Source organism: Tamandua tetradactyla, chromosome 11 (genome assembly GCF_023851605.1).
Source record: "Tamandua tetradactyla isolate mTamTet1 chromosome 11, mTamTet1.pri, whole genome shotgun sequence".
Classification (NCBI taxonomy): domain Eukaryota; kingdom Metazoa; phylum Chordata; class Mammalia; order Pilosa; family Myrmecophagidae; genus Tamandua; species Tamandua tetradactyla.
Genome location: NC_135337.1, coordinates 13,283,259 through 13,295,088, shown reverse-complemented (window position 1 = coordinate 13,295,088; position 11,830 = coordinate 13,283,259). Strand labels below are relative to the sequence as shown.

Sequence of the window (11,830 nt, the reverse complement as noted above, 5' to 3'; positions counted from 1 at the left end):
CATGGCTGCCCCATGTGGTGCAGAAGGCTCTCCCAGGTCAGCTACACTCCCAAATTGTCACCTCGGTCACCATCCAGTCCCTTCTCTAAGTTTTCCATGGAGCGGGGGTAATCTCGAGCTACCCTATTTGGCCATCTTCCCGGAAGTCTCCTAAGTAATTGTATTTTAAGCCATTTTTTATTATATATTTTATATATCTCACTTACGTATATGAATTGATGTCATAGGGGGAAAATAATTTAGAGACTTTGCATTCTCCTCCTGTTTATTACTTGCCCTTTTGCCTTTCCACTACTCATTCACTGCTGTAACAAAGGGATGAGTAGAGTAAATCTGTGAAACCTACACTTTGTATTTGGGTTAACATGATGTGGTACATATGTTAAAGGAAATTTAAATTGTAAGCATCCCTTTTCATCTGGCAACTCATTATATTATATTGCTATTGGTGATTTTTTTAAGTGTGGTATTAATTTGCATTTGATTTAATATAGATGTAGAGAAATGTTCTATGCTGCCATTAGGTTTTGAGGGCCCTAGGTTGAGAAACGCTTCTAATTTTAAATGTAAAATTTAGGGGGATATAATAAAGGTTTTGGTGGATGAATTTAACATTACAGTTAACTTTGGAGGACATGTGCACTATATGAAGAATTATGTGAATGGGTTAAAATGAGGGCTTTGGGTTATTTATTAATTACTGTTGTTTGTGGCATTTCTGTTCTCTTGTAAATAAAATTAGCTCTGATTAAAATCTTTGCTATATTTTGATCATGATACTTCAAATTTAATCTCTTAAAATATATCACAAAGAAATTTTGAGGCAGAGCTAATAAGAAATGTACCTTTGCAAAAATAGTTTCTAGTCATGCCCTAACTAAATACCATAGTTGAGTATTTGTGCTAAAATGTTTTTATTGTCCTGCTTTCAAAGAAGTAAAAGGAAGCTTACAGAGGCCAAAATTAGAGCTTTGAAGCTGCTGGAAGCTAATTCCCTTGCTCACAAATGACTGCTCCCTTAAGCATTCTTCTATTATTCCAGTAAAATGAGGAATAAACTCCCATTTCTCCCCCTTCATTGACCACTTGCCCAAAGATAATACGTGTTCTTGAACAGCACTGCATTATATTATTTATATTCTCAAGTGATAACATTTTGAGGAGATCTACTTGGTTACATGCGGTGCTTTTTTTTTTTTTAATCTCAAATCCTCATCTTCCCGAGGTGATTTATGAATGTTCAAGTGACTAACTGGCTTTCTGCTTTATGGTTTATAAAGTTTGTAAAATGATAGGATCATATCCTTGTAATTGGTGAAAGAACAAACCATACACTGGTGTGTAACAGACATGATTGTTAGGGCTTTTTAGAAATATATACCCCCCTCCCTCATTACATTTTTATACTTTCTAGAAGTATTTAATGAAAAATTAATTGATATTGGGGAGGTATATATAGGTGGCTTCAAGGAAAATTGGTAATGTTTTATTTTAAAGTTTGTGATGAGTACACAGATACTAGTTTTGTTGCACATTCCCTTGTATGTGTTTGATATTTGATAGAAATAATTTAAAATATTTTTAAAGGCAAAAGAAAGAATAATTGAAGCTAATTTCAGTAAAGACAGTTCCAATCTCTCTCTTTTTTTTTTTCAAGAACAGGAAACTTATTCAATAAAAAGTTGATTAGAATATAGAGAGGTTTTGTGAGTATGGAGGAAAAGCTGAAGAGCCTAGCTACAGTGTTAGGTTAGGGGAACGGGGAAGAGCACTGCAACTGGAGCTGCAGAGGCTGTGTCACCCCTCCCAACCTGACTTCTGGAACTAATGAACTGCCCCTTCAGGACGTCACCTGACCTCCATCCTTAAAAGCTGCCTGTGCCGACGCCCACTTGCACACTCACCTCCCTCCATCTTGGGTTTGGTGAGTTCTGCCCAGGAGCGTAGAAATACCTCCCCCCCCCCCCCCCCCCAGTTTAAATTTCCTGGTCTACCTTTCTTCTTTCTCACCCTTTCGCCTCCTAAACCTTTCACACAGCAGCCAAGGCAGCTCTAGAACTGGCCAGACTATTGTCACTTCCTTTCTTCTGTCCTTTGTCTACCCTATTCTGCCTCTTTCTCACCGATTTGCCTATTTTCTGTCTCTTTTTAAGCACCTGTTTTCACTTATTTTCCTCTGTCTCTCTCTCTTTTGTCTTTTATTCTGTCCATCCTCTCTTTCCTCACTCACTTAGTTTGTATCTTATGCATGCTCTCTTCTTCTCATGGCATCGTTAAGTCTCTCTGCATAGTTGTCTATTCTCTTTCCTCTCCAGACTGATTTCCTCTGAGCCCTTTCCTTTATGACCTTCCTGTGGGTGTAGCCCTATAATGTTTTCACACTTGTGGCCTTTTAGTTTAGGATAGCTTTTGTCTACTTCTTAGTTCATATTCCTTAGATAATTTGGTCCTGCTTTTCTTTTGTAGCTAGGGCATCAGGTTGTTGTCCCTGGCCAACCTGTGACTGGGCCACTCCTTTGTCAAATAGTTACTGATGGGAAGGGAAGTAGCCCAGATCTTGTGGTTCATTATCCATTTAGGAACCAAAAGTAGAGATTTCTCAAGGAGGGATTATGGGCAGGTGGGTATTCCAGAATTTTATCCAATGTATCAATTAAGTTTTTTCACAATTTTACTTTTTGATCTCTAGGCCTTTTTGGTGAATATTATGATAATTTCTTAGAAAATACTATTTTTTTCAAAAAAAAGAGACCTATTTTCTCTGTCTCAGTCATAACTTACTGCCTTCTTTTATCCTTAAGATAATAATTCATTTGTTAATTCATTGAATAAGTATTTAACGAGTACTCACTATATTTGATGCACTGTTTTAGGTATTAGGAATACAGAGGTGAACAGGACAGCTTTATAGCAGCTGATTTTACTGAAGTGGAGGGGTGGGTGCAGGGAAGTTTGGACAAGAATTGAGAGTAAGCAGGGTAGAGGAAAGTGAGGCCTAGTGAGTCCAAAATTATTGTCAGCTGTAGTCATAGTCATGGGGTGAGAGTTGCAGGCATACCCATGAGTGGGTGTGAGCCTGAGTAATAGCAGAGAAATGGAGATCTTTTTTTGTTAACTGCCCACTTTAAAAATTCCATCCTTAGCAACTGGTATTTACAAAATGTGATTATGCAACCACTGAATCTCATAGAAACTTGAGCCATTCATCCCACAGATACTTATCAGGTGCCTACTCCGTCCTAGATTGCACTCTGGATTTGTTGGGATGTTGGGAGGGCCAGCAAAAAAGATGCTATTTTGTGCTTTCGAGGACTGGGCTTTGGAGTCAAGGTTAGTGGAGCCCTAAACAGACAAAAACCAAAGTAATTACAGTAGTTTGACCAAATACTAGTATTATTTGGTGTCATGGTGTTTGGCACTAGATTACAGGGCCTCATTGAGCCTGGTCAGGGTGCCCTTGAGGGGGAAGTCCACCGGCACAGAAGGGTTTTCAGGTCATGCCAAAAAGAGTTTCATTATCATTTTCCTCAAAATTAAGAAAAGCAATTGATTTATGAGAAGTGAGTTGATGAGGAGCTGGGAAGATAGTCAAATAATTGTTTTTAGAATAGCCAGAACTGACTAGAGATAAAATGATGAGAGAGTGCCTAGGAAAGATAGTTTGAGAGTTAATTTCTGAAATCACCAATTTCTGAAACTGATACTAGAAGGGAATAATCTATGCCAGTTTTCCGAGTAGGAGTGATAATGTGTTTAGGGGGAGTAGGGAAGGTTTCAGCAAGGAGGTGAATTTTTGGTTGAATAAAAATGGTTAGAGTTTTCAAGGGTGTTTATATACCGAGTCTTGGCTTGTTTAGGGGGACAGTGGGTTAGGTAAAAATAAAATTATTCTGATATTTTAGACTAAGGGAACTTGCCAACTTCATAAGAAAATTATACCTAACTTCTCCCATAGATTCCTAAATTTATTTGTATTTGAAGTCTTAATTTTCAGCAGTTTCAGGTACCTAGGAGACATGTTTGTTCATAGAAATGAATGAATAACATAATTTTTGTTTGCCTAGTAACATTTTTCCTATCTGTAGTTCTTCTAATCTTTTCTTATATTGAATTAAGAAGCAACTGGTTTGTTTTGCTTTGTTTTCTTTTCTTGAAGTTGTGAATTTGCAGAAAAGTCATGCATAGAATACAGAATTCCCTTATACTGCCCTATTGTTAACTATTACCACCTTGCATTAGTGGTGTATGTTTAAGTTCGTAAAAGAACATTTTCATACTTGTACTATTAACCATAGTTGTACTATTGACTATAGTCCATTGTTAACAGTAGGGTTCACTGTGTTGTACAGTCCTATGAGTTTTAAAAATTTTTCTGGTATGTACAACCCATATATACATCCTAAAATTTTCTCTTTTAGTCACATTCACATATATAATTCAGTGCTGTTAATTACATTCATAATGTTGTGCTTCCATCACAACCATCCATTAGGAAAACATTACAGTCAATACAAATAGGAATCCTGCACATTTTAAGCTTTAACTTCCCATTCCTTATCCCCACCCTGTCCCTTGATAACCTATTGTTTTGGTTTGCTAAAGATGCAGGAATGCAGTATACCAGAAATGGGTTTGTTTTTATAATGGAGATTTATTAACTTAATTTACAGTTTTTAGGCTGTGAAAATGTCCAATTCAAGGTATCAAATCAACAAGTTGATACCTGGACTCTGAAAACAGGCTGCTGGCATCCTGGGACACCTCTGTCAGATAGCAAGGTATCTGTCTGGTGTCTGCTGATTCTTTGCTCCTGGGTTTCCTTGCTTTCAGTTTCTGATTCCAGTGGCTTTCTCTTTGAGCTTCTGTAGGTCCTCTCTTAGCTTCTCCAGAGCTTTTCTCTATAAGCTTCTCTTAATTTCATCTCTTTGAGCTCTCTGGGTTTTTCTGTCTTTTATCCTCTCATAAAGGGCTCCAGTAAAAGGATTAAGACCTATTTTAGGGCAGCTCCTCTGTTGAAATAATCTAATCAAAAGGTCCCACTCACAATAGGTCTGCACCCACAGAAATTATAAAAACATGGCCTTTTCTGGGGTACGTAACAGCTTCAAAGCACTGCACCTATATTCTAGATTCTGATTCTATGAGTTTGCTTATTCTAATTATTTCAAATCAGTGAGGTTATACAATATTTGTCCTTTCGTGCCTGGCTTATTTCTCTCAACATGATGTCTTCAAGGTTCATCAATGTTGTATGTATCAGTACTTCATTCCTTTTTACAGCGGAATAATAGTTCATTGTATATATATATATATACCACATTTTATTTATCCAGTCATGGATTGGTGGAAACTTGGATTAGAAGCAACTCGTTTTTGTATTAATTATAGTACTTCAAAAGCATTTTGAATAAAGTGTCACTTTTAACCTTACTGTATTATTTATTTATACCTATTAATAAAAGTGATCATTGGAGGCAATAGATATTCCTGTTGGGAATTGTGTGGACTACACTCCTTTGATCTTTAGTTATAGTATTCACATTTTTTTATTTTTAAGAATAGTCCGACTTCAGTTAATCTAACTTGAGTAGTCTAACTTGAGCTGCTAGTTTGAGATTAGATATAGAATACCCTCAAACATGAATATAGGAAGTTGATGTGCCAGACATCTTCCTTATTGTTGCTGCATTCTTTTAATTCTCTCTACTGTTTGTCCCTTCTTGTGCAGGAAGAGTAATGTTTGGAGAATACATTAATCACCATGTTGTGGCAGCTTTCATAAAATAGTTGAGTTCATAGGAAGATGTAGATCTGCTGTTTGATTTGAGGCCTATGTATGGCAGGATAAGAGATTTAATATGCTTTTAGCATTATAATAATAATTATAGTAATAGAATATTAGAATATAAGCACAGAGAGCATCTAGGCCAAAACCTTCATATTTTATATATAAGGAAACAGACATTGACCCAGGGTTCCACAGCTAGTCATGGCAATTCAATTGGGACTAAAACCTAGTCTTCCATAGAGTTTATTGCTATATGATGTCATTAGTCAAAAAATCTTTCTAACTACCATTTTGTAAATGAAAGGTGGGAATAAAAAAATAAATTTATTTGTTAATCAAGTCTTTTAGACTGCTGTGGGAAAGGAGCTATTGAAGGCCTGTAGAGGGAGAGAATCTGAGTCTAGCACTGGCTAGAGGATTATCCCCAAATAGTACCATACTGGGATTTAGCTGTCCATACCTCCAGAAAGCGGGCTATGCTCTAGTTATAATCTTGAGTTATTAAAAGTTTCAAGATTTCTTCGTAGAAACAAGTATTTAAAAGGAAAAGAAGGTGTTTCAGGTGCCATTGGAATAAGCACTAGCACAGGTGATAGTGGTACAAAGCTATGAGGAAATTTCAAGGAAAAGCTGAAAGGTACAGATGGTGAGTAGTTTGGGCGAGGACATTGTATTTAGGAATATCTAGGGCTGAAAATATATTTAAGGAAAATGGAGTAGGATAGAGAAAATGACTAATGCTTTTTTGCTGTAGCTTTTAGGTTATAAACGTTGTTTTAGTGTGTGGGTCCAGATTCCATCTAGAGTTTTGTTGCAGCTAAATAATTATAAAATTTCTACTAGGATTTTAAACCAACACCAATATCCAGGGAGTTTTTATTAGGTTAAACTCTTTGGGGCCATGGTATCATTTGGTAGTATTCACAAATAAGAGCTAGCTAACATTTATTGAGCACTTACTATGTGCCAAGCACTGTTCTAAACATTTTCTACAAATTAACTCATTTAATCCTCTCAAAAGCCTTGGGGTAGTGTTACTGACTCTTTTATAAATGAGGAAATTCATTGTGCCTGAAGGCACATAAGCATGAAAGAGCATAATATAATCCTGCTTTGGACTGGTGTTCTTTTTTATCAAAATGAAAGAGAAGTAGGAGAAAGGCATCAAGTGGCACAGTGTTTTTGAGTATCAGCCATTCTCCGGATTAGTTTTAAAAATTAGTCTGTATGTAAGCTGGATGAATTTGCTTGTATGACAATGATTATATTTATATGAGCAAATCCATTCACTGTCCTTTCTGTTTCTTTTTTTTTAATGTCTTGAAAAGAAATCATCACCATTCCTTTCATAATGTATATTTCCTTAATGTGTAGTATATGTTATAGGAAAAAAACAGGGAAGCATATGATATGGTGTCTGCTCTTAGGGATCTTTTTAAAATTAAAATTAAGAACCTACTTAGGCTATGCAACAACTCCCTCTATCCCACCCCCCCCAAAAAATAAATAAAATAACCTATTTAGGTATATACAGTGATTCTTCAGATCTGTAGTCAGTAACTACGTATTAAATTGCTTTTCTTCTAACAGTCGTGGGGATTATGTATGCCAAATAGTACACACACCTCTTGTTCTATTTGGTTGTTTATGAGATGGTTTTCTAAATTATTTTTACCCTTAATTCTCTGCAGGTTACCTTGCCTCCTTATTGAGAATAAGACCATCTAACATAGCTTCCTCAGGTTCCCTCCTTTTTCTCTCAGAAATCTCTGTAATTTCGCCCTTCATCCTTTCTTCTTATTTTAGAAGGAGTGTCCTTTTAAGGATAAAGCTTCTAAGTTGCGCTGATCCTATTCTCTTCTGATTCTGGGACATTTCAGAATTTCTTCCCCTATATATCCATCCCATCCTCTACCTAGCTCCACCCCTTCTGTCTACAGAGTCATTTTCAGTTCCTTTCTCTCCAAGCCAGAGATTCTGTCTCTGCATTGTTCTTTGTATCTATCCCGTTCTTCGCATCCCCACTGTTACTGAAGATGGGCAGATGAATCTCCCCTTAAATTTGTGATAAATTATGAACGAAGATGGGTAAAAGATGTGGAAGATTTTCCTAGCATCACAGATGTACTGGGGGTGGGGGCAGGGTATAAGAAGTAGCGTGGGGAAAACTTGAGAGTGAGATGTTATCAGATAAGAAACTCTGAGGATTGAGTTCAGACCTAAGAAGAATAGACTGTAGAATGTGTTTGAATAATTTGGAGAACTGTTAGATAAACTGACCTTTTTTCTTTTTTTTACTGCCAGTTGAAAATGATGAGAAGAAAGAGGGACTTGGAGCTGCAAGTCTGATAAAATTTTATCAGTACCAGAGATAACAGGCCCAAAGTCAGACTCAGACCTGTTAGGAGTAGAAAGGATTAATTTCAGAAATGGGCATAAGAAGAGAGATTTTGTTACAGCTTGATGTAAGGGAAGAAGAGGAGTGAGTGGTTTCCAGATGACTCTTAGATTTCATTCTTGGAAGACAGGTGAGATGGTGACACTTTCACTTATGATCTAGAAGTCGGATGAACTAAAGACTTTTTTGGTATAAAGCTATTCATTCTGTATTTGTATAAAATGCCCTGAAATTTCCATTGAAACAAATCTTGTGTTTAGTTGTTTTGTTTTTTAACTTTTTAAATTGAATAGTATAACATATTTACAGAGCAAAGAAATAAAAAAGCAGTAGTTTCCAAAGCACTCTTCAACAGGTTGTTACAGGACAGATCCCAGAATTTGTCATGGACTACCATACGATCCTCTCATGTTTTTCCTTCTAGCTACTCCAGAATATAGGAGGCTAGAGGGCTTAAATACTTTTTTATCATCACAGTTGACTTTTTTTTGTGAACAATAACATATATACAAAAAAGCTATAAATTTCAAAGCTCAGCATCACAATTAGTTGTAGAACGTATTTCAGACTTTGACTGAATTTTTCAATTTCCTAATTTTAGTTTTTACTTCTAGCTGTTCTAAAATACCAGAGACTAAAAGAGATATCAATTTAATGGTTCAGCATTTGTATTCATTTGTTAAGTCCTCTCTTCTATGTATAATTCCTCCATCATTTTGATTTTTCCACTCTCCCTTTGGAGTTTGGGCTATGGCAATTCTAAATTTTTGATATTGGAAGGGTCTGTCACTAATACGGAGTAGGAAGATGGAACTATCTGATGTTCTGGAGAGGCTGGGCTAGGTTTCAGGACTTATCTGAACCAGGGACCCATCTGGAGGGTGTAGGTTTCTGGAAAATTACTCTAGTGCCTGGAACCCTTATACAATCTTATATATTGCCCTAGGTATTCTTTAGGATTGGCTGGAATGGTCCTGATTGGGGCTTGGCAGGTTATGGTAGGTAGTAAGGTCTAAGTGAAGCTTGCATGAGAGCAACCTCCAGAGTAGCCTCTTGACTATTTGAACTCTCTCTGCCACTGATACTTTATTAACTACACTTCTTTTCCCCTTGTGTTTAGTTTTGTGGTCAGTAAGAGGTACCTTCTTTTAAGAGATAGAGCTGGATGCTTAATGAAAGCTTGGAATAAAATGTATAGTCTGATAATAAAGGAGAGAGACAAACCAATATTTTATCAGGGAGCCTAAGAAAAGTGTGAGAGAGGTAGGGCCACATAGTTTTTTCAGCCAACTCCTTCACAGGGCATAAATTAATGAGATAGGTAGAAATTGAATCTGTGATTAATATAACTTATTGATTATTTCATTCAAAATAATTCATCATGAGTGGTAAAATGTGGGTTTTTAAAAAATTTATTTATTAATTAAAAAATACAGAAACAATAAAACAATATACATAATCAGTAATTCACAATATCATCACTTAGTTGCATATTCATCATTTCTTAGAACATTTGCGTCGATTTAGAAAAAGAAATAAAAAGATAACAGAAAAAGAAATAAAACGATAACAGAAAAAAAAGTTATACATACCATACCCCTTACCCCTCGCTGTCATTGATCACTAGCATTTAAACTAAATTTATTTTAGCATTTGTTCCCCCTATGATTTATTTTTATTCCATATGTTCTACTCCTTTGTTGACAAGGTAGATAAAAGGATCATCAGACACAAGGTTTTCACAATCACACAGTCATATTGTGACAGCTGTATCATTATTCAATCATCCTCAAGAAACATGGCTACTGGAACACAGCTCTACATTTTCAGGCAGTTCCCTCCAGCCTCTCCATAACATCTTGAATAACAAGATGATATCTACTTGATGCATAAGAGTAACCTCCAGGATAACCTCTCGACTCTATTTGGAATCTCTCAGCCATTGATACTTTGTCTCATTTCCCTCTTTCCCCTTTTGGTAGAGAAGGTTTTCTCAATCCCTTGATGCTGAGTCTCCGTTCATTCCAAGATCTCTGTCCCACGTTGCCAGGAAGGTCCACACTCCTGGGAATCCTGTCCCACGTAGAGAGGGGTAGGGTGGTGAGACTGCTCGTTGTGTTGGCTGGAGAGATGCCACATCTGAGCAACAAAAGAGGCTCTCTTGGGGGTGACTCTTAGGCCTAAATTTTAAGTAGACTTGACCTATCCTTTGCGGGGTTAAGTTTCATATGAACAAACCCCAAGACTGGGGGCTCTGCCTATAGCTTTGGTTGTCCACACTGCTTGTGAGACTATCAAGAATTCAACTTGGGGAAGTTGAGTTTTCCCCCATTCTCACCACTCCCCGAAGGGGGCTTTGCACATACTTTTCCACTCACTGATTGAATCACTCTGGGATTCATCGGGGCATCACTCTGGACAAACCAGCAAAATCTCATGTTCTACCTGAGATTCCAAGTACTTATGGTGTTTGAAAGTGGTTTCTTATATATGGAATAATTATGTTAATTAACTAATTAATAATGTTACTTATACCAAGCAATTACATGTGAGAAGAGAGCCTTTCATTATTTGGGCAGCCTACAAGGGGCAAAACACAACTAACGTTTTCTGCAGTACCAACTTCCCTCACCATTCTTGTGAACTATTATTTTTATTCCACCTGTCCATTTCTCTCTGCTTTAAAATGTCTGTGAATTCCCTGTAGAGAAAATCCTAATCATAAAGACCTGGTTTTAGCTCCAAGATGCCAGACATCTCCACCCTTATGCATGCTTTTATGCAAGCTTTGCCATCTTCTATAATCACAACGGTTTATTTTTTTTCCACCAGATGCCCTCCCACTAATCTTTCTCAATTTGACTCAGAGGTTACCTTTTCTGGAAAACTTTTCCCAACATTAAGTCATTCTCTCATCTGGGACCCCATCCAACTTTATAGAGAACTATGTGAGTTCACATGTCTATCTTTACATTAGCCTGTAAGAACAAAAGAATAGATGAATTTTTATTCACCTTTGTATTCCCCAAGGCGTTCAATCAAACTATCTACATAAGTTATATTAGGAAATGCACTAGTCAAAATATAAATTTTGTAACAAATAAACAGTTTTTGCTTTAGTCTCACACAGAAGGTGACATTTTAAAATATTAATTACCATCTATAAAATGCAGTTTTTAATATATTTAAAGATGGGACACATACCTTCATTAATATGTGCTTTTCCTGGTTAACCTAGTAGCTCTTGCTAACATGAGATAATCTGGGAATTCTGTGTTTTAAGCAATTTAAAATATAATAATGCATTTATCTTCTGTTTTCCAGAATTGTCATTAGTTCTTTTAGATTTGCATGGAGAAATTCACTTCCTTCTAACATTGTCATCAGAAAACCCTATATATTCTACTTGAATACTAACTATTTTAGTTATAAGAACACAGGTAATGTAATACATAAATGTACCTTTTGACTCTGAAAGAATGTAGATATCTGGAATTTTGATATTATTTGAATTTTAACATTTTTGGTTGACAGAGGTGAGAAATATTTAAAGGATTATGCTTACTGAACATTAGCCATTCATTTGTCCAACTGTATTTATTTCAGTAACTAATTTATATCAGGTTCCATTCTAGGCCTGAGGA

The 11,830-nt window shown here is 36.3% G+C and overlaps 1 protein-coding gene across 1 annotated transcript in view; it reads left to right on the top strand.

Annotated features, from left to right (window-relative positions):
• Nucleotides 1-11,830, top strand: part of GNAI3 (G protein subunit alpha i3) — a 68,902-nt gene that overhangs the window by 35,778 nt on the left and 21,294 nt on the right. The window lies entirely within an intron of this gene.